The following is a 25,702-nucleotide window of genomic DNA, read 5'->3' on the forward strand; positions in this document are numbered from 1 at the left end:
CGTACACCAATTAAGCAAGGAAGAGAGCTGTGGAAACCAGTGTTCCAGGACACTGGAAGGCTACAAGCAGAGTCATTGTTAAGAAGATAACTCACCCTTCTTTCTCTTCACAATGAGGCTTTTGGCCTTGAAGAAGCTAAATTTCATTCAAAGCCTAGGAGAACCTGCTGTTTATGAGCATTCCTGTAAAAGGAAGTGGACAGGTGGTTCCTGTTAGTTCCATTGGCACTGTGATGTAATCTCTGACATTATCACAGGCAGCTGTGTGCCTCATAGGACACCAAGGGGCCAGAGAAAAGTATACTTCAGTATATTGTCTCTTTTCCAGCGAATGTGGCTGCCTGCTTCCAGGGTGGTTCAGCACCCTTGGCTAATAAAACAGGAACCTGAGCCTCGACTACAGTGGATGTGGGAATGTTCTCTTCCTATCAATTTTTGTATACCACTTAAAAATGCTTACAGCTGGCTTTGGAGAAAGAGCGGTTAAAATCAAACGTACTCACTCTGAGACATTCAAATATCCAGGATATAAGCCACCGAGCAACTGCAAATTTGCTACAGCAAATTAGGGCTCAGGTGGATTCACTGAACTGGAGCTCATTAAAGCCACAGGCAGTTTAGAAGCCACTCAGACAGAAATGATAGCTGAAACCAAGACAATGGGTAAACTCACAATTGGGGTGGTGGGGGTGAGTAAGTGGGTCAAGGACTGAAGTCACTCCCACAATTAAAGGACAGGAGCATAAAGAAAACCAGTGGCAGAAACCAAGAAGAAACCAGAAATGGAAGAACTAAGCTTCCCATCTCCAGTCATCAAATCTTCTCCCGTACACTGTTCAGATCTGTGTTAAATCCAGCCCTGCCCCGCCACCCGTGACTCCTCAGTTCGACCCCTCGCTATTGCCTGCCTGTTCTGGGTCAGAGAACTCCTCCACTACACCAACATCGTGAATGAACTGAACTCCATACATGATCATGACATGACTGGAAAGTTCTATAGCCTATATCTCAACCTGACAGTGTGTGGACAGGGGTAGGCATTAAAAAAAAGATACCTTTTTCTGGTGTGTCAATTGCACACAGTGGAAAGTGACTTTTAATCTTGTACATGAAACATAAAATTTCATCACAATTTCATGCCTGCAGTGGGCTACTTTTCAATATGCCCCAGCCTTCTCCTGGGAAGAGGTGCAGGTTGGTGGAGTAACTTAAGGCACTGGCCAAAATAGGTGAGACTTGTGCTTATCCAAATTACGTGAAGGAGCCAAAGACAGAAAGAAGATGCACAAAGGGGAGGAAATTTCCAATATGAATTCAAATCCCACAGTTCTCACGCATTCGTCTCTGATGTATAGGAGAATGGGTAACCTGGGTTTGAATCCTGGCTCTACCAGTTCCTAGTTATATGACCCCAAAGGCAAATTACCTAACTTCTCCCTGACTCCATTTTTCTATTTGTAAATGGAAATGGAATACTCAAAGGGCTGAATTAAGCATGGACATCTAGGGAGGGTTTGCATAGCACAGCACCTGGCATACTGTAAAGAACCAAGAAATGACAGCTCTTATCTGTAAACACCAAGTTTGTACCACTCTATTAAAGCATTCCAAAGCTTTTTTTTTTTTTTTTTTTTTTTGAGACAGAGTCTCACTCTTCCACCCAGGTTGGAGTGCAGTGGTGCAATCTCAGCTCACTGCAGCCTCTGCCTCCTGGGTTCAAGCAATTCTCCTGCCTCAGCCTCCCAAGTAGCTGGGATTACAGGCGCCCACCACCACGCCCAGCTAATTTTTATATTTTTAGTAGAAACGAGGTTTCCCCAGGTTGGCCAGGCTGGTCTCGAACTCCTGACCTCAAGTGATTCACCCACCTTGGCCTCCCAAAGTGCTGGGATTACAGGCGTGAGCTACCACACCCAGCCCCCAAAGCTTTTTTCAGTCCAAAATTGTTATTAGACAGGAAAATGTCTATTTTGATAAGCAGCCTTGCCATATCATTCACAGCCTGTCCCAAAGGATACCTTTAGCTCCATATGCAAAAATAAGAGTAAATTTAAATACCCAGTTTCTGACCCATCTGGAAATTAGAAGCACCCAGGATAACAGAAGCCAAGTCAGAATCACTTTAGTGAACATTTATTAAGTGTAAGACACTGAACTGAAAACAACAGAAGAGAGCTTGGTGGTGAGATTGATAGTCGGTATGAACACCAATGATTAAGTAAAGTACTTTACTGAGGATACTGCTCTGAAATGCACATGAGAGGAAGCACACAGGAAAAACCAGTGGCACCAAGATCCCTGCTGATCAAGGACATCTGCTAACTGGTTTCCAGGAGGGGTACACAAATGTACACAGACATTTATATAATCTTTTGTTGTCTAGGCACCAAGTCTTGTGTATTCAGCAATCACTCAAATCATGAGAAGGAATTCAGGGAGGGAGGAGCAGCTTAAAAACAGGTCTGGCCTGAAGCAGGAAGACCTGTTTCAAGTCACAGGCAGCATTAGCAGGAAGAAGCCAATGAAAAGTCTGCAGCTGAAGACTGAAGAAAGTTGCCTTCCCTTCCTTTCTCCTCTCACCCTAATTCCAACAGGACCTCTTCAGCCTCATCTGACTGCCCCCTCTACATGATAGGTTTCACTGATTGCTTCCATTTTTTCCAAAGAAAACTTCATCTTATTGGCTATCAGTCATTTCTCAAAATTACGAATTTTAAAGAGGGGGGAATATTGGCGTAAATAGAACTTTTGTTTGTCATTCCACCCATGGAATGATTGCAACAAATCAATGTAATAAGAAGAGAGGTCAACCTTTCACTTACTCTATTATACTACAAGAACCTCGAAGGCAAGCATGCTTTATACATTTTTGAATCTGATCTCAGAATACAATATAAGATACATAAAAGGATAATGACATGCAATGAATACATCATTCTAAAGACAAGAACAAGTGTTTTAATTTTTTTTGAATTCCCATTTAACAGCTCCAAGATGTTTTAGCCATTATCTTTTTATTTCAAGTGAATTAAGCTACTTTCAGAATATAACAAAAGGACTTTTCTATTAATAGTTTCCTTTAGATTTGCTTCTAAAAACCAGGCAATTTAGCTTGGTGTTTCCAACAAAAATGCTGTAAGACCAATTTAATTTACACATCCGAACAGTCCTGTTCTATAATCTAAGGGACTAGCTCAGAATATTGAAAACTGATGTTAAAAACAAAAACAAGGCCGGGCGCGGTGGCTCAAGCCTGTAATCCCAGCACTTTGGGAGGCCGAGACGGGCGGATCACGAGGTCAGGAGATCGAGACCATCCTGGCTAACACAGTGAAACCCCGTCTCTACTAAAAAATACAAAAAACTAGCCGGGCGAGGTGGCGGGCGCCTGTAGTCCCAGCTACTCGGGAGGCTGAGGCAGGAGAATGGCGGGAACCCGGGAGGCGGAGCTTGCAGTGAGCTGAGATCCGGCCACAGCACTCCAGCCTGGGCGACAGAGCGAGACTCAGTCTCAAAAAAAAAAAAAAAAAGAATCAGGCATTTAACCTACCTACCTTTTCTTTTTTTGAGATGGAGTTTCACTCTTGTTGCCCAGGCTGGAGTGCAATGGCGCAATCTTGGCTCACTGCAACCTGGTCCACCTCCCAGGTTCAGGCGATTCTCCTGCCTCAGCCGTCTGAGTAACTGGGATTACAGGCAACATGCCATCACATCCAGCTAATTTTGTATTTTTAGTAGAGACAGGGTTTCTCCGTGTTGGTCAGGCTGGTCTCAAACTCCCAACCTCAGGTGATCCGCCCGCCTCGGCCTCCCAAAGTGCTAGGATTACAGGCAACATGCCATCACATCCAGCTAATTTTGTATTTTTAGTAGAGACAGGGTTTCTCCGTGTTGGTCAGGCTGGTCTCAAACTCCCAACCTCAGGTGATCCGCCCGCCTCGGCCTCCCAAAGTGCTAGGATTACAGGCATGAGCCACCGTGCCCAGCCAACCTACCTTTTCTGTACTAACTAGATCTCAAAGAGTTGATGAGGGAAAGTTTCTCTTCATAAAAATATTCTAATAACTAAAACAGGAAAACAATAAAAATATCACCATTTTGCAAACCCTGATAAAATAATGGATCTAGGCAATGGTTATCAATGGTCATGAACACTACAAAAAGCAAGACAACCAATATTACCTGACTCGGGTGAGAAGTATAGGCCACCACCTACAAAGCAGTTTTGCCAAAAAATAGAAACTGAATCAAATCAAGATCTGATTACTATTTGCAGGAATTAAAACAACAAAAGAGCACTTTATATTATTCATTAAATAAAAAGCATTACAACAGGTGGTAGCCTGTTTTGTTTTTTTTTAATTATGATAACCAAACAAGTACGTCTTGATAAATGAACATAACATTTCTTCACGTTCTCTTTGTGATTATCTTCATCTTAAAAGATGAGGAAAGTCCATCAAGTGTCAGCATGTTTATGGATGTATTTATTTATTGTGATAAGACAAAATGTACAACTTTGTACAAGTCAGGAGTTGCCTATCTCAAAAATACTTTCTTTCACCAAGCAAGGTGGCTCATGCCTGTAATCCCAGCACTTTGGGAGGCCAAGATGGGCGGATCACAAGGTCAGGAGATTGAGACCATCCTGGCTAACACAGTGAAACTTCGTCTCTACTAAAAATACAAAAAAAATTAGCCAGGTGTGGTGGCGGGCGCCTGTGGTCCCAGCTACTCAGGAGGCTGAGGCAGGAGAATGGCGTGAACCCGGCAGGCGGAGCTTGCAGTGAGCCGAGATCATGCCACTGCACTCCAGCCTGGGTGACAGAGTGAGACTCTCATCTCAAAAAAGAAAAAAAAAAAAAATTATTTCCTAGCATTACTAAACTTCCTTTCACTTGGAAAACTACAGCACAGCTGAGTCAAGAAGTAACTGGTCCCTGCTTTTAAAACAACAGCTTGAGGAGTAATAAGCAAAGAAGCTGGATGCAGTTGAGTGACCTCAGAGGAGACAGATCACTGTGAGGAGCCCACTTTCAACTGAACTGGCACCAGCTGTTCTCAAAGTGCTCCAAGACACACTGGGGGTCCTCAGGCACCTTTCAGGACGTCCATGACATCAAAATTATCATTATAATAATGCAAACAGGTCATTCACAACTTTCATAGGCTGACACAAAGCACTGATGATCAAAGCCAGGGTGTGTACATTTTTTTTTTTTACACACCTTAAACACATTTTTGCTGGCCCCTTAGCACGAATCAAGGCAGTGGCACCACCAGTATAGGTCCTCATAACCACTGTGAACTCACAGTGGAAAAAAAAGATGGTTTCCTATAAAAATATCCTTGATGAAACAGTGAACATTAGCAATTGCATGACATCTCAACCTCTGAGTATGTGCCTTTTCCACCTTTTTAATATTCTTTGTGCTGAATTAGGAAAGTTCACATGAAGGAGCTGTGCAGCATACTGAAGTATGGAAGTTGTCTCAAGGAAAAGAATTTATGCCAACTGTTTGATCAGCAAGCTGAACTAGCAGCTTTTGTTTATAGAATATCATTTTTACATGACATAAAAACTGAAAGTATTAGAATTGAAAGTTGGATATCTGGCAGACACTTTCTCAAACGCAATTTATATATCCATTAGAAAACAAATACATTTGTTGAAATCAGCAGTCATCTCTTGAAAAGTCTTCTTCTCCTCCAGCTTTATAGAGATATAATTGGTATACAAAAACCTGCATATAATAAATGTATAGAATTTGGTGAGTTTGGACAAATGTATACACTCCTGTATTTGGTATTATAAAATGTGCTAACATTTAATTCCATGAGCCAATATTTCCAAATCATACATTAAGATCCAAAATGAAAGAAAGACCAATGAATTTAAATACAACAAAGTGAGAAATGTTTACTGATACCGCTTCAGATTCCACACGGCAAATAAACTTTAATGTATGTAACATTTACCATCTCCACAATCCAGGTGATAAACGCGTCCATCACCTCCAAAGTGTCCTCGTGTTTTATTTTTATTTTGTGTGTGTTAAAAACACTTAACATGAGATCTACCCTCTACAAATTTTTAAGGACAAAATACCGTCTTATTAACTATCTGCATATTGGGAAAGCTGTCACACTCTTGGTGGCAGATACAATTTTTCTAAGTATGTAATTTTTGTTTGAAGGCTTGACTTTTATCATTGGCAACAAATACATCAGTTATTATTTTTTTTTAATCCAACTGGGGTTGGATTTTCTTCACATATTCCAACCAAACAACAAATCACAACAGATTGAATGCAGAAGCAGTTATGAGAATCCAGCTGCTTCTACAAAACCAGACATTATAGAGAACTGCAAAAATGTAAAACTATACCACTCTTTCCCTAAACTCTCTTTGTAAAGGTATTTTTCATACGGAAGTGTTATTTGTGTTTATATACAAAAAGGATATTATGTTTTGATTTTTGGTTTTTATGACACAGGGTTTCACTCTGTCACTCAAGCTGGAGTGCAGTGGTGTGATCAGTCTTTGAGGTCCTTAATAACTGTTAAGAGCATGAAGCGATATTGAAACAAGTCTGAAAACTGCAGCTCCAACAATATGGAGCTGAGGTCAAGGCTGTGCTTGTTCAAGTGAGCTTTCAGGAATTACCTTATTCTTTGAATTCCTGTTTGAACAAACACTAAAAGTTGGAAGCTCAGTAGAGCCCAATGTCAGGCCTAGAGCACCAAGAACCACCAGCCACAGCCATCCTGAGAAAGGGCCTTATGAGTAGAATATTTTGTATTAGGCTCGGGGGTGAGGTTAGAAGACCTCGGGTTGGGGAAGTCAGCAGCACTTTTTCCTTCTTAGCTCAGCACGTACCTCATTCTTGAGATTTTGGTCTCAAAAATAGCTAACCAGGCCAGGCATGGTGGCTCACATCTGTAATCCCAGCACTTTGGGAGGCCGAGGTGGGCAGATCATTTGAGGTCAGGAGTTCAAGACCAGCCTGGCCAACATGGTGAAACCTTGTCTCTACTAAAAATACAAAAAAATTAGCCAAGTATGGTGACATGCACTTGTAGTCCCAGCTACTCAGGTGGCTGAGGCAGGAGAATCGCTTGAACCCAGGAGGCGGAGGTTGCAGTGAGCCAAGACCATGCCACTGTACTCCAGCCTGGGCAACAGAGCCAGACTCCATCTCAAAAAAAAGAAAAAGAAAAAAGCTAACCATATCAGTCCAGACTAGCAGACTGGTAGATTAAGGAAGCTGAGGTGAACTGTTTCCTCTGGTTAACTCAAGAAATATCAAAAACAGCCATCCCAACCAACAGAAATCTCTGCCTTTTTAACAGACTGGTAAACTCTTCAGTACCAGACTTACCACAAAAGTCACATAAACCTTAAGAACTGGGGCCAGAAGTGTAGTCTCAGCTCTCAAACATTTTTTTCTGTGCTTAAGAGATGTGTAGCCAAGAGCTCACAAACACAGTGTCTACGGTGAGTGAGCCCCTATGGAGACTTTGCCCTTAGATCTGAGTGAAACGGCAAGGTTCTGAGCAATTGAGCGACAGCATCCACCTGAACCCATCCTGGGCTTTGGGTGGAGAAATGGAGAAAAGGTTTTAGGGGCAGGGGCAAGAGCAGGGAAGTCACTACAGTAAGCCACATGACAAATAATGATTTGCTTCCTCCTACAAAGGCCGAAACATTGATTTGCTCCCCCCTACTTTGAGACAGAGTCTCACACTGTCACCCGGGCTGGAGTGTAGTGGCACAATGTCAGCTCACTGCAACCTCCACCTCCCTGGCTCAAGCAATGCTCCCATCTTAGCCACCCAAGTAGCTGGGACCACAGGCATGTGCCACCACACCCAGTTAATTTTTGTATTTTTTGTAGAGATGGGGTTTCGCTATGTTGCCCAGGTTGGTCTCGAACTCCTGAGCTCAGGCCATCCATCTGCCTCGGCCTTCCAAAGTGTTGGGATTACAGGCGTACACCACCAAGACTGACCAAACCATTGATTTCTAATGCTATTATGCTACTATTGATAGATATGGTACATAAAGATCTTCTATTAGTTTCTCATGGAGCAATAACAAAATAAAAGTCTGCCTTGTATTGACGCCCTATATCCTTTACTAAGTGGCCCCAATCACAAATTACAGTCTTTTTACTTTGCTTTATTTTTTAAACATAGGGAGTATTTCCAGCATATACTAAACTGGAGGAAAGAGTACAATACTACAAGGAACCTTCCTGAACTTCTTACCTACCTTCAATTTATGGCCCATCTTACTTCATCTGCAACTGCCCCACCTCCCCACCCCAGCTTATTATACAGTCATTTTTAATCAGTTTTTGTTTTGTTTTGTTTTGTTTTTTGAGACAGAGTTTCACTTTTGTTGCCCTGGCTGGAGTGCAATGGTGCGATCTCGACTCACTGAAACCTCTGCCTCCCGCGTTCAAGCGATTCTCCTGTCTCAGCCTCCCGAATAGCTGGGATTATAGGCGCATGCCATCACGACCAGCTAATTTTTGTATTTTTAGTAGAGATGGGGTTTCATCACATTGGTCAGGCTGGTCTCGAACTCCTGACCTCAGGTGATTCACCCACCTCGGCCTCCCAAAGTGCTGGGATTACAGGCATGAGCCACCACGCCCGGCCCCAGTCAGTTTTCTTATTTAAAAAAAAGGATTTTAGGAAAACAGACTAACACATTAAAGAAGTAACTCACCTAGAATCTTAATGCCCACAACTGATATTAACTGAACTGTTTTTATTTGAATATTCACACTCATACAGATATGAATTAATAGTACATGTACAATTTAGAGTTGTACATGAAAATTAACTTATTCTCTTGTTACAAAATTAGGATTATCCTAATGACGTGATTTTGTAAACTTTTGCCACCATGTACTAACAATTTCCATGGAGAAGAAGAATAAATGCCTACTGCTGCACAGTTTAGGTTGTTTCTAATTTTTCAGGATATTAGAATATTATCATGAACAGCTACATATATAAATCTAGTGAACATCTATTAACATAGACTAGCAAATGTTAAACATGCAATAACGTAGAGAAAAATGGACTCCCAGGTAACGCAAAATACAACAACTGCTATAACCACTGATGCTGCAAGACCAGGAAAAGTAGCTCCTTTGGATAGGGTGACAGCTAGAAACATTAACTAGGGATTAAGACTGATATTGGCTGGGCGCGTTGGTTCATGCCTGTAATCCCAGTACTTTAGGAGGCTGAGGCAGGTGGATCACTTGAGGCCAGGAGTTCAACACTAGCCTGGACAACATGGTGAAACTCCGTCTATATTAAAAATACAAAAATTAGCCAGGTGTGGTAGCACATGCCTGTAATCTCAGCTACCTGGGAGTCTGAGGCACGAGAATCCCTTGAACACAGTGGGGCAGAGGCTGTAGTGAGCCAAAGATCACGCCACTGCACTCCAGCCTGGTCCACAGAGAGAGAGAGAGAGACACTGTCAGGGAAAGGGAAAGGGAAAGGGAAAGGGGAAGGGGAAGGGGAAGGAGAAGGGGAAGAGGAAGGGGAAGGGGAAGGGGATGGGGAAGGGGAAGGGGAAGGGGAAGGGGAAGGGGAAGGGGAAGGGAAGTAATACTGATGATCCTGACCCTGTGTAGGCCTAGGCTAAAGTGTGTGTTTGTGTCTTAGTTTTATATATAAAAAAACTTTTTTAATAAAAGAAAATATTTTTGTACCGCTATAGAATGTGCTTGTGTTTGAAGCTGTGTTGTTACAAGAGTCAAAAGTTAAAAACCATTTATAAGTTTATAAAACAAAAAGTTAAGCTAAGCTTTGTTTATTATTGAAGAAAAAATACTTTTTAAATGAACGTAGTGTAGCCTAGCCATGGTGTTTATAACGTCTACAGTAGTGAGTGTACAGTCATGCCCTAGGCCTTCACATTCACTCACCACCCACTCACTGACTCACCCAGAGCAACTTCCAGTCCAGACACATGCGAAGTGTCCTATGCAGGTGAACCATGTTTAATCTTTTTTACCATATTTTTACTGTACCTTTTCTATGTTTACAGATGTTTAGATAGACAAATACCATTATGTTCCAGTTGCCTACAGTATTCAGGACAGTAACCAGCTGCACAGGTTTGCAGCCTAGGAACAATGGGCTATACCATATAGCCTAGGTGTGTAGTAGGCTATGTTATCCACATTTGTGTAAGTGCAGCCTGCGATGTTCACACAATGACGAAATCACCTAATGATACATTTCTCAGAATATATCCCTGTTCAGTGATACATAGTTGTCTATGTATGTAGAATTCCCCTACACCAGGGGAAATAAACAATAGAAAATACAACAGAAGAAAAAACGGCATTCACAGTAGAAACAAAAGCTGAAGTAACTAGGAATTACTGTAACAAAGAAGACGAGATCATTACGGGAAAAAAAAAAAAATTGACCTCCACTGAATAAAACATAAACACCACTGATAAGTAGTTTCCACTCGGGATATAGATCAGTGTCACCGGAGGAGATTTTTAAAAATACAATTGCTGGACTCTACTCTCTACAGATCACAATTCAGTTCATCTGTGGTCAATGGGATTTTTTTTTTTTAAAGCTACCTAGCAAATTCTAATATAAAGCCATGGATGAAAACTACCAGGTTAAACATGTTTTTAAAATAACACAGGAGGGACTCATTCTTCTAGATATCAAAATATATAAATAAGTTGTAGCAATAAAAATAAAAGCAAAATCCACTGTGAAATTAGAACAGAAACAGACAAATTGATCAGAACAGAGCAGGGAGCCTAAAAAGGTAAGAGAGAGAATAGAGAGTGTGTGTGTGTCTGTGTCTGTGTCTGCGTCTGCATATATACGAGTGGGTGGACCTTGATATATGATATAGGTAGCATCATAAACAACTAGGTTATTTAGTAAATGAGTATAGGATACTCCACCGCATTAGTAATCAGATAATTGTAAGTAAGAGCAAAAACATATCATTTTGTGCTGGATTGCTCCATCTGTTGCATCAGATTGTAAAAAATTATAAGGTCAGAAAACGCCACATGCTAGCAAGAATGCGGGGAGCAACAGCTGGTGAAAGCGTCAACGAGGTAATAATCTGGCCATACCTAAGGGAATTATGCACATGCCAGAGAGAGGGTCCCCTGGGGGCAAGAAGAACACGAGTGGGCATAGGTGATGAAGGGGAAAGATAGAATAAAATAAGGTGGGAGACTCTACATGGACCAATCATGACGGTGTGCCATGAAGTGAGCGCTAACTCCAGTGTGAGCCCCTGAGCTGGGGAGGGAGCGGAGCGGGGCAGCTCCTCATCATAGGCCCCTTCACCCAATCAGCAGGTGTTCAGTCTCTATATACCAGGAACTGCATCCCATCCTAGGGACCCAGCAGCAAAGATCGAGCCCTAACCCTCATAGGGGTTACGTCCTAGTGAAGGAAACAATAAAAAGTACACAAATAAGATGATGATAAGAGTGTGATAACAGCTACAACAGAACTAAGACAGTGACAGTGACAGAGAGTAATGGAAAGAGGGTTTCACTAATGAAAGGATCGCCAGAGGTGAGCTCCCGCAGGTCTGCAAAAAGAAAATAAACCAGGCATTCCGAAAGCCGAGAAAAGAGATCCCAAAGAACTGCGTTCAAGGGCCAGGCATGGTGGCTCACACCTGTAATCCCAGCACTTTGGGAGGCTGAGGCGGGCGGATCACGAGGTCAGGAGATCCAGACCATCCTGGCTAACACGGTGAAATCCAGTCTCTACTGAAAATACAAAAAAAAATTAGCCGGGCGCCTGTAGTCCCAGCTACTCGGGAGGCTGAGGCAGGAGAACGGCGTGAACCCGGGAGGCGGAGCTTGCAGGGAGCTGAGATCGCGCCACTGCACTCCAGCCTGGGGGACAGAGCAAGACTCCGTCTCAAAAAGAACTGCGTTCAAGGTCATCAAATACAAAGTTGTCATAGTACAGGTGACAGTGTGTTCTAAAGATGACTTTCAGGTACTTTCTGTCATTCAGCTCCCAGAAGCAACCTTTAAAATGCCTGTTATATAAAATGTAAACTATAAGGATTATTGTGAGAGTCCAACATACCGTGATTAAAGAAACCAAACTTTTTGAAGGGGAAGGGGGAGGAGACAGTATCAATACCAACGTTCTATGTCTGTAAAAAAAAAAAAAAAAAAAAAAGTTTCTGGAAAATTACTAGGATCCACAAACTTTTCCGTCACTCCTTAAAAAGTAATTGACTACTCATATTTTTTCCCCAGCACTGTGCCAGGAAATGAAATTAAGTATTAAATTTTCTGTCTTTGCTTCAATTGTATAAAATGCAGGATTCTATCTATTTTATATATGTACTTTTTTTTATGGATAAAAGAAAACATTTATTGCATGCTTGCAATCTGCAAGGCCCTGTTCCCTGAGCTTCTGCACATTGGAGCTCACTTATATTCACAACAAAATACTATATTATTTCCACTTTAGAGATGGAATAACAGAGGTTAAGAGACTTGCCTAAAGTCAAAGTACGGCCAGGCGCGGTGGCTCACGCTTGTAATCCCAGCACTTTGGGAGGCCGAGGCAGGTGTATCACCTGAGGTCGGGAGTTCAAGACCAGCCTGACCAACATGGAGAAACCCCGTCTCTACTAAAAATACAAAATTAGCCGGGGTGGTGGCACATGCCTGTGATCCCAGCTACTCGGGAGGCTGAGGCAGGAGAATCGCTTGAACCCAGGAGGCGGAGGTTGCGGTGAGCCAAGATCGCGCCATTGCACTCCAGCCTGGGCAAAAAGAGTGAAACTGTCTCAAAAAAATAAATAAATAAATAAAGTCAAAGTACTAGTAAGCAGCAAAGCAGGGATTCAAACTTAACTCTTTCAAAGTGTTAACCACTACACTTAACGTTTCCCCCTAGAGTGGCTGGCCCCTGCAGTGGCTGTAGCACATGGCCTTAGAATTTATTAGAAATGCAAATTGCCAGGATCCCCCCTCCCAGACCTACTGATTAGAAATTCTGGGGCTGGAAGGCAGCTACCTAAGGTCTGATAAACCCTCCATGTGATCCCAAGGTATGCCAAAGTTTGAGAACCACTGGAGAAATATTTCATACTGAGCTTAATGCGAGAGGTGAAATTACTACCATTTTGAAACTTCTGAAATATAAAATTTGTATCTGATTTTAAATGACTATGAAGAAATCAAAATAGTGTTAATTCATTTCCTCACTACTCAACTTCTTTCTCCCAAACTTGATAAAATGCCTATTCTCTATCCTGATTATACTACATACAAAAAGGATACTCTGATGAGCGTTACAGCACAGAGGTCTGAACTCACTCTTCAGAAGTAATCAGAAGCCATAATAGGAAGAGAAAAAACAACATCTTGAATATAGCAGAAGCTTGATAAATCTTGGGCCATAACTCCAAATTCTGATCCCAGGCTCAACTCCAAATTTTTACATGACTTCAACAGCCTTCCCAATGCCAAAAAAGAAGTTACAACCCCGAGAAATATTTGATTAACAAGATTCAAACTGCTTTAAGTGCACATACAGAGAAACTGTCCAAGAGTGTGTTTTTATCAGGAGTGAAGCTAAGGGATGTCTAATTACACATCAGACCTTCTGATAATATTCACAGCAAAAGGGGTTCACTTTATCCCTGTCCCTGCATACACCTGCCGTGTACGGCATCCTACCTGACCCTTCTCTTTTCAAAGCTGTACCTGGAACAGGAGTCTTTTCTCCCCAACTCAAGTACTCAGTTTGAGCCGTACAGCTCTATGTGTATTCAAGTTTGCCTATTTCTAATAAGGCCTTTTTTTGTTGTTAAACGAATGGAAGAAAGAGTATGAGAAATAAGTATATTCAAGCACCTACCATAATCTGAAATCTACCATAAGCCAAATAACTCCATGAAGCGATTCACTTGCATGCTCAAGTCAGTAATTTTATAAATTTCAGGTTTCTACTTATTCCAAAAATTTAAAACATAAAATTGAAGACTAAGGAGTACTCAGTCCAAGCTTGGACCACCGGAGAGCTATAAATCTGTCTTAAAATGCTTAATGACCTGATTAAGGTCATCAAAGGTGAAGAGAGCTCTAGGAATCAGCCTTTTAATCTTCCTGGCTACTTACAACCACCCACCTTTTCCATGCCCACATTCTCCTAAGGGCTGAAGGCACTGCCAAGATCGACCTTCCTAGAAGGGCTGAATCCTATTTATTTTCTCTCTCCCAAATCTCCATCAAATCCCCTGAGGACTAGCAGTGTTCTGGTAAGAAACAAATTACCATTGCTCTCCTCCCCATCCACAGTTCAGTGCAACTGAAATAAACATACACACACCCCAACCACTGAAAGACTTTCTCAGATTCCTATCAAAGTCCAAAGTTGTCTTCAAAACATCTTGCAAAATGCAATCGTACCAGTTAGTCTTTAATCTCCACTAACATTGCCATTTCTATACCCAAAATGGGTATTGCAACCGCTATGTATTTTCATCTCCCTTCTCTAACCGTCAGTAACAAGCAACCCAATCAGTAATAAATGAGCCTGATAAATAGCTCCTATCTTCAGAGAGAAAAGAATGGTCTCCTCTCTTTCATAAGTAAAGCAAGCTGATAATGTTCTACTAAATAGGAAGACTAAATGCCTCTTCAAGAAAAAAAAACATTTATATGCCTGGGAAAACATCTTGGTTTTTTGTTTGTTTTTTGTTTTTTTACTTAAGCATCTGTTCATAGTAGGTAGCAAATAATCTTGCCACACATATGCATTTTACTACTTCTTTTAAAGAATCAGTAATCTAAGAGAGCAAAGCATAAGACTGCTCAAAGAGCTAAGTCCCAGTTTACATAAAATTTAAACAAAACACAAGCCATTAAAAACTACTCAACTACTCATAAATAAAGACCAATACATCTACACTTTGGTCTGGGTTTCTGAACACAGGGAGAATCAGAGGGTTCAATAGGAGAGGTTATTTCTGAAATCATAGGGATACCTCGAAGATATCACGTGTTCCATTCCAGACCACCTTAGTAAAACTTACACTGCAATAAGGCGAGCAACAAAAATTTTTCTGCTTTCCAAGTGCATACAGAAGTTATATTTACCATACACCATAGTCTATTATGCTGGCAATAGCATTAGGTCTTAATTTTAAAGTGCTTTATTATTTTTTTTAAATGCTAGTGATCATCCAAGCCTTCAGGGAGTCGAAATCTTTTTGCCAGTGGACCGTTTTGCCTTGATGTTGATGGCTGCTGACTTAACAAGGTGCTGGCTACTGAAAGAAGGGATGGCTGTGGCAATTTCTTAAAATAAGAAAACAATGAGGCCAGGCACTGTGGCTCACGCCTGTAATCCTAGCACTTTGGGAGGCCGAGGCGGGTGGATTGCCTGAGCTCAGGCGTTCAAGACCAGCCTAGTCAACACAGTGAAACCCCGTCTCTACTAAAATACAAAAAATTAGCCAGGCGTGGTGGTGTGCACCTGTAATCCCAGCTACTCGGGAGGCTGAGACAGGAGAATCTCTTAAACCTGGGAGGCAGACGTTGCAGTGAGCCAAGATCACACCACTGCACTCCAGCCTGGGCAACAGAGCAAGTCTCTGTCTCAAAAAAAAAAAAAAAAAAAAAATGAAGTTTGCCACATTGACTGACTCTGCCTTTCACAAAAGATTTCTCTTTTGGTAGCATTTTACCCACAGTAGAACCTCATTCACAATTGAAGTCAAACCTATCATACCCTGCCACTGCTTAATTAACTTAAGTTTATAGAATATTCTAAATCCTTCATTGTCATTTCAACAATGTTCACAGCATCTTCACCAAGAACATATTCCCTCTCAAGAAACCACTTTCTTTGCTCATTCAGAAGAAGCAACTCTTCATCCATTCAAGTTCGATAATGAGATTGCAGCAATTCAGTCACATTTTCAGGGTTCACTTCTAATTCTAGTTCTCTTACTATTTCCACCACATCTGCAGGTACTTCTTCCACTGAAGTCTTGAACCCCTCAAAGTCATCCATGAGGGCTGGAATCAACTTCTTCTAAACTCCTGTTAATGTTGATATTTTGACCTCCACCTTTGAATCACAAATGCCCTTAATGGCATCCAGAACTGTGACTCCTTTCCAGGTTTTCAATTTACTTAACCAAGATCCATCGGAAGAATCACTATCTATGGCAGCTATAGCTTTACAAGATGTGCTTCTTAAATAATAAGTCTTGAAAGTTGAAATGACTCCTAGATCCATGGGTACAGAGTGGGTGTTGTGTTAGCAGGTATGAAAACATTAATTTCCTTGTACATCTCCATCAGAGCTCTTGGGTGACCAGGTGCATTGTCAATGAACAGCACTATTCAATGGTACCTTTTTTTCTGAGCAGTGGGTCTCAACAGTGAGCTTAACATATTCAGTAAACCATGCTGTAAACAGATGTACTGTCATCCAGGCTTTGTCATTCCATTTATAGAGCACAGGCAGAGTAGATTTTGCATAATGCTTAACGATTTTTGGAATGGTAAATGAGCACTGGCTTCAACTTAAAGTCACCGACTGCACTAGCTCCAAACAAAAGAGTCAGCCTGGCCTTTGAGACAAGGCATTGACTTCCCTCTAGCTAAGAAAGTCCAAGATGACATCTTCTTCCAATATAAGGCTGTTTCGTCTACACTGAAAATGTGTTGTTCAGTGTAGCCACCTTCATCAATGATCTTAGCTAGATATTCTGGATAACTTGCTATAGCTTCTATATCAGCATTTGCTGCTTCACTTTGCACTTTTATGTTAGGGAAGCAGCTTCTTTCCTTAAACCTTGTAAACCAACCTCTTCTAGCTTCCAACTTTTCTTCTGCAACTTCCTTACCTCTCTCAGCCTCCAGCGAATTGAAGAGTTAGGGTTTTGCTCTGCTGGCTTAAGGGAATGCTGTGGCTGGTTTCATCTTCTACCCAGACCACTAAAACCTTCTCTGTATCAGCAATAAAGCTGTTTCACTTTCTTATCATTGGGGTGTTCAGTGGAGTAGCACTTTTAATTTCTTTCAAGAACCTTTCCTTTGCATTCAGAGCTCGGTTGTTTGGTGCAAGAGGCCTAGATGTTGGCCTGTCTTGGCTTTTGTCATGACCTCCTCACTAAGCTCACTCATTTCTAGCTTTCTGATTTAAAGTGGGAGACATGCGACTCTCCATTCATTTGAATACTTAGATGCCAACATAGAGTTATTAATTGGCCTCATTTCAACATTGTTGTGTCGGCCGGGCGCGGTGGCTCAAGCCTGTAATCCCAGCACTTTGGGAGGCCGAGGCGGGTGGATCACGAGGTCAGAAGATCGAGACCATCCTGGCTAACATGGTGAAACCCCGTCTCTACTAAAAATACAAAAAAAAACTAGCCGGGCGAGGTGGAGGGCGCCTGTAGTCCCAGCTACTTGGAGGCTGAGGCGGGAGAATGGCGTAAACCCGGGAGGTGGAGCTTGCAGTGAGCAGAGATCGCGCCACTGCACTCCAGCGTGGGCGACACAGCGAGACTCCGTCTCAAAAAAAAAAAAATTGTTGTGTCTCAGGGAATAGGGAGGCCTGGAGTGAGGAAGAGAGATGGGGAATGGCCAGTTGGTGGAGATATCAGAACATAGGCAACATTTATTAATTAAGTTCACCATATTATACAGGTGTGGTTCATGGAGCCCCAAAACAACTAGAATCGTAACATCAAAGATCACTGACCAAAGATCACCATAACAGATAGAATACCAATGAAAAGGTTTGCAATATTGTAAGAATTACCAAGATACGACAGAGACACATAAAATGAACATACCTATTGGAAAAATAGCACCAATAGACTTGCAGGGGTGCCAACGAACCTTCAGTTTGTAAAAAACACAGTATCTTCAGAGAGCAAGCCTGACTAACAAATTCCTTCACTTTTAATTCAAAGTGAAGGAATACCCTTTCCTTCTGAACGGATCCCATCTAATAAAACTCAAGACTTAAGTCATTCATTACAACTCTGTCTGTATTGTAATTAGGAGAGAAATAGTTGCAGTACCTTTGTATCTTTTTCAGTGAAATGTTTATAACAAGGAAAAACAAAAATCTGTTTGAAAACTCCAATAAGCAGCCCCCAGTGCACCATCTAGTGGAAGTCAGGTAGTGTCGTAATTAATTTAAAAAAAGAAAAAAGTCACAGAAACTCTGAAAACCACTGGGGGAGTGGGAGGAGTCAAACCTTCAGGTAAGAATACAGGCAAATACTTTACAAACAGCCAAAATATCTTTCCAGTGTCCCACATTGCAAGAGGGCTGGGCTTATGAGAATAAATGATTCATTTTCTGTATAATCAACAGATGATAAAAGTTCCTTTATGGAAATTTTTGCTTGGGTGCCAGAAATTTTGACAGGAGAGTAAAAGTTAAATAAAGCCACTAAAACATAAATCAGTAAATAAATGCAGGGCTAGAGTGACAGCCTTGTGTAAGAGTTGCCTTATATGTTACATGAATATGCTAAAATGTACATATGAAACAGAGGTATTAGCCACAAAACAATAGATAACTTCATGATTAGAACAGTTACATTCAGGCCAGGTGCAGTGGCTCACGCCTGTAATCCCAGCACTTTGGGAGGCCAAGGCAGGCAGATCACTTGAGGTCAGGAGTTTGAGACCAGCCTGGCCAACATGGCGAAACCCACCTCTACAAAAATACAGGAAAAAAAAAAATAGCTGGGCGTGGTGGCATGCACCTGTAGTCCCAGCTACTCGGGAGGCGAGGCAGGAGAATCGCTTGAACCTAGGAGACAGAGATCACAATGAGCCACTGCACTCCAGCCTGGACAACAGAGTGAGACTCTACCTCAAAAAAAAAAAAAAAAAAGGTTCCCTTCAGTAATCCGTAAGACATTTTCATGTTCCTGATAACTAGTAAATTTAACATAACCTAACAATTCTCTAGAATTCCCTAAGCCTTAACATCATGCAAGAGATTACTTCCAACTACCCATTTCAGCCTGTCCCACACTAAAGCCCAAACTCCTTTAGTCGAGGTATTCTAATCAAGAAATTAATTTTCAACCCATCTATAAATGTACAGTAAACACTTCCCAAAACAAAGTCATAAGTCATGATCAAAATGCACTTCACTTCATTAGTATTTTCCTTCTGCATATCAATTATTTCTATTCAATTCAAAAAACGGTACCGAAATTCGATGCTGAGCTAGAGATGCAAACACGAATAAGGTTCTCTAATTTGGAAAGCTTCCCAAAATTTAAAATAGAGATTTTCACACAGCACTACTAACTTTTGTTTGTTTTGCCTATGTGGAAAATTACCTTTCACCTGAAATTCAAACTAGCTTAGCAACCTGGATGGAAAGAAAAACCTCAGAGACAATACTCCTTTACTTGAAAATAACCATCTCCACCTCTGACCTGTGTACACAGGATCGAATTGGTATGCAGAAGCTGCCTTGATGGCAGGAATCTTACCCAGATTTTGGATTACATCCATTACAGGTATAAAATAAAGTAGGAGTAAACTGAGGCAGGATTCCTTTCATCTCCAGGGCTTTCAGTTGACATACCTGTAAAATGGACATGCTACGCACAGCCTGCCTCAGAAGAGTAGGAGGATGGCATACTGTATAATTGATACAGTGCTAAGAGCTTCACAATTAGGTGGAAATACTGTTTTTGTAAAACCTGAGTGAACCTGAGCATAGAAAACTCTCGAAGGGCCATCGCTGTGACATTACCGCTAAAACTCAGTGACCTTCATCAATTCACTTGTAAACAAGCAATATACTGAGCACGTCAAAGGAAAGGTAGCAACAATTCAAGATACTTCTTTATAAGTAAATCAAATCACGTAATTAATAGCCCAGGATTTACCTGCAAACTATTACTGCCTGACTAGCAGGTGCATCCCCAAAGCCTCGAGTTCAGAGACTGTTTTTGGAAAGCCCCCCCCTTTTTTAATGTGAATATTGTTTTTAAAAATTAGAAAAAGAAAAAAAAATCACAATTCTACTCCCACCCATGGCACAGTGACATTAACAGTGGTCCCACCCCCACAATCCTTTCAAACCTGCACAGCATTCCTCACGAACACTCCTCCCCCTCATTCCTACTTCACCGCTCCCGACTTCAGCCCAGACAAAGGTGAGTTACTCGGCTGGGTCTACCTGTCACTTCAGCAAAAGCCCCCACACAGATTCACGCTAAAGGCTGCTTTTAATTTTTTAAATAGTAAATAAGTAAATAAATAATGCTATCGTGTAGACAGCATTACACGGCCAAACGCCTGTTCTCAGAAAACATGTAATTAACACGATCCAAGTGAAGACGCCTTTCTGGCTTAGGGGAAGAAAAAAAAGAAGCCAGCCAGCTTATCGCTCCCTTTCAGTAGGTTCTTTTCCCCGAGGAGCCGGACTCTGACTCAACTCCGCAGTTCTCCCTCCACCTGCCGGTCCTCCCCGCCCTGGGTCGGCCCCGTCGCCGCCCCAGCCCGGAGTCCCGCGAGTCACCAGGGGTCTCCAGAGGTCCTCAGGGTCCCGCCCGAGGCGGCCCCGCCCCTGCCCCGGCCCCGCCCCCACCTCCCCGCAAGGTGCCCGCCGCGGGCTCCCGGGCTGAGGCGCCTAGAGGCCGGCAGGAGGCTCCGGAGGACCGGGGCCCCGGTCGGCCCGGTCGCCGGCTCTGGGAGCAGCTTCGGGGGCCGAACCCACCGCCCGCACCTAGCCCGGGGCTCAGACAGGCGCTCCTCAGCGGCGCCCCATTACCTGCTCTGGGCAGCCGCGGTCGGCGAGCAGGAGGCGCACTCGCTCTGGCCCCTGCAGCCCCGGGCCCCGAGGCAAGGAGACAGCGACCGCCACCGCCGCAGAGGACAATCGGGAGCCAGCGGGCTCTGCACCGCCGCGGCGGGCGCAGAACGCACGAGCCCAGTGGGAGCCCGGCCCCCGCCTCCAGCCCTGCTAGTAACCAACACGGCCCCCACCCTCGGGGGGGCGGGGCCGACGCTGGAGGGGCGGGGCGGAGCCGCACCGCCCGCAGGGTAAGAGGGGCCTGCTGATAGGCTGCGAAGGAGGTAGGCGTCTCATACTTGAAGACAGCCCCTCCAGCAGAACTCCCTCATTGGTCGGCAAGAGAAAACAAAGCTGGGCTCTGATTGGTGACAGCTCTGTAGTTCCTCCTCCTACCCGCAGTCCCCGCAAGTTCCGCCCCTGCCCGCCTGGTTCGCTGGCCCTTGGTTCCCCACACCCAGGTGGCTGCAGGCTGGGGTGTGTTTCATGGACGAGCAACCTCCCTGAAGAGAACCCCGTTTCCCAGGTTCATTCGCCAGATGCGCATTTTCTTAAGCTCCTGCGATTCTCTAATTTCAGTATGAACTTGGTGAATAACGTAATCTTTAACTTCGTTTGGATTTAGAGAGGTCTCCTAGGTTTAAAAATGCTGCATAAGATTGAGAGGGATATTGTTATGCACGAAGAAAGACAAGGTGTTTTCACCTTTGGCGACACTGTAGGTGACTTTTTTTCTTATTACCTTTTTGTGTTCTATATTGAACATGTACTACATGATTAGAAAAACAAAATTCTTAAATAGAAAAATAAGTAGAGTGTGGAGAATGGTAAAGACAAACTTCAAGGAAATTCAGAGAACTGATTCTTTCACGATAGAAGAAAATACAGTAAACATGCTCAATATCTGAGGGCTACCCAAAAAAACGTGAACTGGTATCAGCGCCCTTCAGCTCTCTTAAAGAACTTTACAGATGTGACCGAGCTGCCCCCATACTCCTTCCTATCATGTAACCAACACATAATGTAGACAGCACCACAGTGCAAACAGAATTAAAGAAAGACTCTGATAGGAAGAATTAGAATCCAAAGTACACAATCAATAAAGCTTTAGAAAAAGGGGTTTTAAAAAGCAGAAGACAAAAAAAAAATCAGGTAATATAAATTGGAAAGCTCAGCTAATGGAGGGAATTATCAGAAAAAAAAATAATGTGACAACACTTCAAGATGTGATCAGAGATTTTGAATAGAAAGCTGAAGGGAGAGGAAGGGGATTGAGATAAGGAGCAATGACCTGCAGTTAATATAAGCTCTCAGAACACATCCCCCAGAACTGGTGTCAGCCTAGAAGGCAGGAAGCTTTTCTCACCTAGGGACCACTCTCACTTAACTCTCTCTAGCTGCCTTAATGTTCTGTTTGTTCTTGTCATTCTCACAAAGTTCTAAAACAGGCTATTTGAAATTAAGCACTTACCCCAGCAACTCTGTGAATTACGTAATAGTGAAAAATGGAGATAGCAAAACTAAGGAAGGAAAGGAATGTTAAGGTAAACATAAACTTAAAGAGAAGTAAGGGCAAAACAGCTGATACAAAGAAGACAAAAAATTATTTTTTCTCTCTTACTTCCTGAGAATAAGGTAAAGCTCTTTGGAGGACAGAGTAACCTTGTTGCCTAACAAAAAGAGTTTTTACCAAACCTTTCTAATAACCGTAATTCTAAACTGTAGTCTAAAAATATGTGTCCTAAAGTACTTTGAGCAAATAGTTTTGAGATCTAATATTTTTACATAGTATAAGGAAAAGAAGAGGAACTTAGCCTAATATGAACAAACTGGAAGGAATACCCTTCAAAAGTTTCTTCTACAATAACACCTGAAATTCCACCACCACTAACATTCTTTCACTGGGATTAAATAATTTATGTCTAAGATTATTCTTTTTTTCATTTACTCATCAAACATGTAATCAATATTATCAAATACTAGATGCTGCAATGAATGAGACATTCTACTAAGCACTCAGAGTATAGCCTTGAACAAGACAGACTTGCAGCTATTTTTATCAGTAGAAGATGGACAATGATCCAATAAAAAGATGAACTTGCAGACTGGGATCAGGGCAAAGAAGAAAACAGTGACCAGAGGGATGGCAGACACACTTAATTTTGGGAAGGGAGAAAAATGCTTTAAGGAAAAATGATCTAACAGAAATGCTCTAAGATTTGAGGCACCACCTAAATAAGAAAACACCAACTTAGCAAAACTCCAGGGCAGATAAAATAGCAAGAACAAAGGCCTTGAAGTAGGAAGAAAAGTAATGTATTGCAGGAAGAGAGAGAAAGCCAGCATGGGTATCATGGTGCATAAGGAGAGTGCTACTAGACAGGTTGGAGAAGGAGGTGAGGACCTTGTAGGCAATGATAAGAAGTTTGTATTTTGTTACAAGGATTCCTCACAGGGGCAACATCAAGTTGCTGATAGTGGAGTAAAATCATTATTTTTTTTTTCCTTTTTCAGAGACACCAGTAAAATGAGCATTCATTCATTAAGCCAATCCATCAGGAATACATCCAGGAAGAACCTACTGTTTACTAGGAATAGGTTAGATCTGTGGATATAACAATGAATAAGACAAGACTCTGGTGGATCTATAGAGAAACTATTACTGCACAGATGATGGGGAAATCAAAAGTACTATGGGGCCAAGGAGACTGTCCTGCAGCAAATGAGGAATAAGCTGAAAAATCAGTAGGAGCCATCCCAGAGAAAAGGGACAGGGTTCTAGACCCAGAGAACAACAGAAGAGCATTCAGCTCCTGCGAGGGAGCAGGGAATCTAATGCAAAGCCATAGGGACCATTGCATAACGAGTCAACTTTCCCCACATCACAAGCTTGCCTAGCCTGGATGGACCCAGAATGTTAAAACAAATGTCTAATTAGTAACGACATTCTGAATGCCTGGGAGCTGGGCAAAATATGAGGAGAAGCAAGCTGATTTTTGTTTCGTATTATTATCTCCTTTATTCCAGCAACAAAAGACACTGAAAAGAGTAAATGCCCACTTTTAACCATGACAATCCTTTTAGGATAGTAACAGTGAGCAGTATTAATCCTGTTTGACCAGAACTAGGACAGAGTTAAAGCCCCTGGAGTAGAGATCTGTTCTATTAGCCCCAGCCTTTCTGTCTGCTTCTTGGCATGGCTGTCTTTATCAGTTGAGCCTCCAGCGTTAGCAGATACCTATAAGGGAAGACAGCCAGCCCTCACTATGGAGGGCCAGAAAGAGAAAGCGCCAAGCATTAGGAAATGTCAAAGTATCTCAGTACATCCAGCCGATTAGTGGCAGGTAAGTCAAAATTTGCAGCAACTAAATAAATCAAAAAGTAAGAAGATTTTAAAATATGATGTTTGAAATATTTGGCACAATGCTTCAAAGTCACTGAAAAGCTATCTCTTCACCCTAATAGAGGACAGAAATTCATTATGTAAATAGAAGAGGCTGCGTACAGTAGCCCATGCCCATAATCTCAACACTTTTGGAGGCCAAGGTGGAAGGATTACTTGAGGCCAGGAGATCAAGACCAGCCTGAGCAACATAGCAAGACATCTTTTAAAAAATTTTAAAATTAGCCAGGTATGGTGATACGCAGCTGTAGTCCTAGCTACTCAGGAGGCTGAGGTGGGAGGATTGCTTGAGGCCAGGAGTTCTAGGCTGCAGTGAACAGAGATTGTGCCACTGCTTTCCAGCCTGGGCAACAGAGTATAGATGATAGATAGATAATAGATAGTTGATAGATAGATAATAGAAAGCTGATAGATAGATTAGATGTATAGTAGAACCCAAGGGCAAAAATAAGTTAGCCCTCAGGAAGACCCAGATCCCAGACCCGAAAAGCCAGGAGAAACTCAGTGGAATTTTTTCTCCATAGCAGATGCTCTGTCTGCACCTGTGCTCTGTTCTTCTATTCTGACAACCAGCTTTCCTGGCTCCTATGTCCCAGTGTCAGAGAAATGATGTTCCAGAGCTGCACCCACAGGGACTAAATCACCTGCCCAACCCTAACCCTAATCATAGGTGATGGGAGCTTCAGGGGACCAATATGGCTGCCAGGGCCCATCCCTGTTTATGAGCAGAGGTTTCCCAGAGAAGACACACTGGGCAGATTACCAGACAGGCATTCATTGCACCCCCGACATTTTCAATCGCTAGTCAATGAGGCTTCATTTCTAGTTACTGAAAGTCTTCACCTGTTGTTTACAGTAAACTGGAGACCTAGAGGCCAAGGCTGAAGGCTTGGATGGTAATCTCCCACATTCTCTAGAAATCTTTCTACTTCAGTTGGCTTCCAGACACCTAGTACCCTTGTCTCTTCCAGTTTCAAGTTGCCATTCTTGTTCAGGTCTTCTAGTAATTTCCTGTTTCCCTGTCTGAAGTGTACCTCCTGACCTCGATGTATTTAAAGAGTAAATGCTCCTGCCAAGTCTGTGAGTGTCAGTGAACTAGCCTGCTGCTCTGGGCTCAGATGAGACCAGCTTGCAGAACAAGCAGGACAGAGGAGTGAAGGGAAGCAGATGGCAAACCTCGATCTGCCACCATCCCTTCCACAGGGATTCAGTGTGAGGAGATCTGTCCCCACCCCTGGATAAAAACTTGGGTGATCCCGAAACTTTTCTGATGGCTCACAGGTAATATCATTTGGTCAGTTTAAATCACAATATGCAGCTTTAATTTTAATGTAAATGCCGTTGATCAACACTTCAAGCTTCATTCACAGTTACACTTTCCCTCCACCTCCCCAGAAAGGGTCCCATGCAGCCAAGCTATGGAACTCCAAAAAGCAGGAAAGGATC

At 42.5% G+C, this 25,702-nt stretch overlaps 1 protein-coding gene across 4 annotated transcripts in view; it reads right to left on the bottom strand.

Annotated features, from left to right (window-relative positions):
- MPP7 (MAGUK p55 scaffold protein 7) overlaps positions 1-21,038 on the bottom strand; it is a 252,573-nt gene extending 231,535 nt beyond the window's left edge. For all 4 annotated transcript variants that reach the window (XM_077946073.1, XM_001105928.5, XM_077946074.1 and 1 more), the window contains exon 1: positions 20,833-21,038. The gene's annotated coding sequence lies outside the window, so the exon portion shown is untranslated. The remainder of the gene's footprint in view (positions 1-20,832) is intronic.
- Between the last annotated feature and the right edge of the window lie 4,664 nt (positions 21,039-25,702).

Source organism: Macaca mulatta, chromosome 9, assembly GCF_049350105.2.
Source record: "Macaca mulatta isolate MMU2019108-1 chromosome 9, T2T-MMU8v2.0, whole genome shotgun sequence".
Taxonomy (NCBI): domain Eukaryota; kingdom Metazoa; phylum Chordata; class Mammalia; order Primates; family Cercopithecidae; genus Macaca; species Macaca mulatta.